General features: G+C 47.5%; 1 long non-coding RNA gene across 1 annotated transcript; it reads left to right on the plus strand.

Annotated features, from left to right (window-relative positions):
• Positions 1 to 2,022: 2,022 nt before the first annotated feature.
• On the plus strand, positions 2,023 to 4,232 carry LOC143637914 (uncharacterized). The gene is made up of 3 exons (XR_013154522.1): positions 2,023 to 2,085; positions 2,306 to 2,463; positions 4,189 to 4,232. It is a non-coding gene; the product is annotated as an uncharacterized LOC143637914 (long non-coding RNA).
• The last annotated feature ends 263 nt before the right edge of the window (positions 4,233 to 4,495 follow it).

Here is a 4,495-nt window from a genome sequence, read left to right on the forward strand (position 1 = left end):
CATGACTAATGCAATACACAAAACCCACAGTGAAGGGGAAGAAATGACAGAATATCCTATGTATTAATACATAGAAAAATATCCCTGAAGTTTCAGTTCTAACCTTTCTCAAAACCTGGAAAATGTTGATTAGTGCTCTTGAGTTCTATTCCTATTATCTATCTATCTCTCTCTCTATATATATTTTAGTTGTAGATGGACACATATCTTTATTTAATTTTTATGTGGTGCTGAGGATCAAACCCAGGGCCTCGAATGTGCTGAGTGAGCACTCTACTGCTGAGCCACAAGCCCAGCCCCCTATTATCTTTTTTTACAGTAATTAATTGATTCAATTAAGTGTCCATGTATACAAATAATATGTCCTGTTACATAAAAGGCAATGTATTTGTGGACATACGACAGGAGAAATTCCTCTTTTCCTTTAAGACCATTGAATATTGGTGCCGAACCACTTATCCACTCTTCTTTAATACTATTTACTGTCATAAACATATGATAAAATTTTGATATCTCTTAGGAGTTAGTTTTCTAAATAATTGTTTGAGATTATTTTTCTAGTCCCATAGATAAGCGACTTATTGGGTGCACCACATAATAGCAAGCCTTATGAACAGTTTTTCAAACTACCTCACTATTGAGAGATCATTGTTTTCCAACTTGGAAAACCCTCTTCCCAAAACATTTTGTACATGGAAACAATAACAGCAAATCCCAGTGCTAACTGGCTTACTTACCAAAAGGAATTTATTGACTCACTGATCATAGATGGACCAGGACTCTACCTTCATGCCTCTGTGGTGGCTTGGGCCTACCTTATTTCTCTTAGCAATTTTGTCCTCAGACTGCATTCTACCATAGTGGCAAAAGTCTGCCACTGCAATCAGAGCTGCTGTGTTTCTTCAATCATATCCCAAGGGTGGGGGCATTATATCTAAATAAAACATTAACCGAAGTCTTGAATCTCAATGACTGTACACCTTAGAGCATGTATTATCCCCGAACCAACCACAGCCAAACACTAGGGGTGCCACACACTGAAGAAGAGAAATAAAACACAATATTAGGGAGGGCACCATCATATCTGCAGTGACAATTCTTTCACTTACTTGACACTTCCTTTACTTAATACAATCAGCTACCATCTATTTGATCCATACTGTGTGCTGCCTCTTTGCATCCTTTTCGCCATTCCAAACAACAGGGAACCGAGTTCTCCTTCCAGGTTACCTTAGTTAATGGGAATGTATGGAAACAGTAATGGAGGTCAGGGTGACAGCAAACGCTTCAGCAGTTAAGCAGGAAAGCTTCTAGGAGGAAGCACATGAGGGCACAGCCGCCCTGGGGACCCCAAGGCCCATCTCCTGGGCAGCCTGGGAAGCGAGGGTCCTTGGCTTCTTTTGGTGTGGTTTCTCCTAGGTGCTTAGTCCCAACACCCTGGGAGAGTCTGTTTTCTACCACATCGCTGACTGCACAGGGCCACCAGAGGGCAGTGCTACCCTGAGTGTCGTGCCTGCTTGAAGGAAGGTCCCACTTCCAGACCTGTGGCTGGGGCAGACTCACAACCTATGCCCAGGAAAGCCCTCGCCAGCAGCTGTCAGTCCAGGAGGCCCTTGGAGGCGGTCCCTCAAAGCAGGGGGAGTGGCAGGCGCCTTTTCAGGAGCCCTGTCCTCCTGGGCAGCAGTCCCATCCCCTTGGCTGAGGCCCATTTCCCACGGGAAAGCCCAGCATCCAGGGCCGCGTCCACTCGGTCCCACGGCCACGAGGGGCAGCCGCGGGCCTCACCCCTAGGAAGTTGGGGACAGGTGAGGACGTAGTTAGATGCTGTCCCACCCTAGGTCACCAGCTGAGGTGACAGCGCAGTTGGCGCGGCGCCAAGGGCCCCGCCCTCAGCACGCAGAGGTTGACGCGGAAGCGAAGTGGGGCCGTCGCCATGGAGACGGGGGCGGGGCCTATGCCAGGGCGGGAACTAGGAGCCACGGTCGCGCAGCTCCGTGTGGGAGGAGCCCGGAAGTAGCGCCCTGGAGGCGTGGCTGCAGTTCCGGGTATGGCGGGTCTGGCTCCCGGGATCCAGGAGCGGAGAAGGTGAGCTGCCCCGGAGCCGCCCCGGTCTCGGTGCCTACACGAGGGTGGGGCCCCGGGAGGACTCTGCCGCCGCCCTGGAGCCTCGGTTCCGGCTGCCTGTCCCCTGGAGCCGCCAGGGCGGTCCCCACAGCGCCCACCCCCGACCCCGCTGTCCCGGTTCTCACCTGAGGGCTTTCGTCGGCGGAGCTGCTGGTCACAGCTGGTGGGTTTTGATTTGCAGGGTCCTGTTCAGGATGCGGTGGCCTCAGCAGTGTGGCCTGGGCCGCGGACCTCAGAGGAGAAGAGGTGACCTGACCCGCAGGCCCCTGGAGAGGGGAGGGCGACGGAGGAGCCAGGTGACCTGGGAGCAGGAGGCGGTTTACAGAGGGACCCGCCCAGGTACTTCGGTCTCACTGACTCTGTGTCCTTTTGTTTTCCTGTCCACCTGTGGGTCTTGTCTTAAGTCCTCGCTTTAAAAACCCTTTCCTGTTTCCTTCTGTGTACCTGACCCATCATTTTAAACCATGTTCCAAGGTCACTTTTTGGTGTATGTGTGGTTCTGGGAATTGAACCCAGGTCCTTGAGCCTGTTAGTCAAGTGACCTACCTGAGCTACACCCTCAGAGTCCCTTGTAATTTTTTTCCCCCTTGGCCACAAAGACTAATTGCCAAAGCTGACCTCAAAGGTTCGTCTTCCTCAGCCTCCCTGGTGGCTGGCATGACAGGCATGCACCTGGCACTGTCACACTCTAGCCTGTGATGGGAACTCATGTGCATCTGTCCAGGGCTGAGCATGGTCATGCAGAGCTGTGCTCCAGGCTCCCTGCAGGGCTGTGGAGGCTTCTGCTGCCCAGCAGCCCTGGTGCCATGGCCCGTGCTCCTCCCAGCCAAGGGCAGGCAGCTGCCCATTGCTGTAGGCTGACCTTATTTTCTTCTTATGGCACTCCTACATTCTCTGGAGTATGTTGGATGGTTTGTCCATTAGGAGTCTAACAGGTCCTCTAGAACGTTCAGATAATTAGTAAAATTCCTAAAGAGTAAGTGAGCATGCACAGAAATTGGGCTAATGTTTTGGGAAGAATGATGTTGGATGATATTTTCATGGCTTGAATATATCATCCAACATGAAGTTACATTTTATTACTTACAAAATAATAAAATATTGAAGCAATACCATGGGCTGAGCCAAAATATATCCTCAGTATCTTAGGCATTCTGTAATAAATCTGCATCACTTTGGGTCATTCCCCTCATATTTCCTTTGAGATATTTTCTATGTGAGGCTTTAAGAAGAACAGAATATTCTATAAAGAAAACCTTGTGATCTGTGCAGTATAAAATTGAATGGGTTCATTTAGAAATCAGAAATTCTATTGAAAGGTATTTGCCTGAGCCAAATAAATCCTATTTCTAGGCGTCCTGGTGAAGACAAGGTTTTATCTTTGTATGTCTCATTATCTGTAGGTTTTTTTTTTTGTTGTTGTTGTTGTTGTTAGAATGAAATTCATAAGTTGGCAAACCATTTTATCAGATGTGTAACTAGATGCCATTGAAATTACCCACTTTTAAATGAGACATTTTGTACATGAACACTGCCTGTCTGCACCTTTTTTAAAAACAGGTCTGGGCTCAGGAGCCCAAATACCAATGTTAGCTGGAACATGTTCTTCAGTTTGGCCTATCCGCCAGTATCCCCTGAGGTCATCTGTTCAATCATCCTCGTTACCCCTGCTCCCTCACTAGCTTTCATAGAACCCACATGCTGTCTATGAGTCAGGGTCACCAATCCCACAACATTGCGTTTGAGTATCCAAAGTCCCACGTTTCACTTCGCCATGCCTAACACAGGCAGTAATATTTATCAGGAAATGTGAAATTTTCAAAGATCCAATTCTATGTGCTCCTTTCTCAAAAAGCCTTAGGCACGGATATAGCATACATAAATATTAAGTAAAGACCATAGTTTTTAAAAGTCATAGATGCCTTTTATTTTGGAGGAGGTATTATTTAATAGGGAATTCCAACAGCTATGTAATAGTGAAATGGTAAGTCTTTCATCCATTTTATTCTTTGTTTCTGATGATTTTTATGAGTAAGGATAAGATACTTCCTTGTTCCAATGCAGATGTTGCCCACTTCTGTGAATGGATGCACGGTGTCACCTGCTACTTGGATGTCTGCATGTTGTGCTTGACACTAATATCGTACTTGGTAAGTAGCAGAAAGTCAATACTGGAGTTAAGCTCTTGTGTTCTAGCAGCTGTGCTGAAGATTTTTGGTGTGCCACCTTCTGCAATCCATGCTGCTCTGTTCATGTTCCTTATTGACTTCCTGGTGATGAGCATCATGGTCTCCTGGTCTTTGAGAATGTCCAAGCATTGCTCTGTGAATGTGGAAGATGGGCGTGTGGAAGGCTCCAGGGAGGAGGGATC

The sequence above is a fragment of the Callospermophilus lateralis genome, chromosome 14, assembly GCF_048772815.1.
Source record: "Callospermophilus lateralis isolate mCalLat2 chromosome 14, mCalLat2.hap1, whole genome shotgun sequence".
NCBI lineage: Eukaryota > Metazoa > Chordata > Mammalia > Rodentia > Sciuridae > Callospermophilus > Callospermophilus lateralis.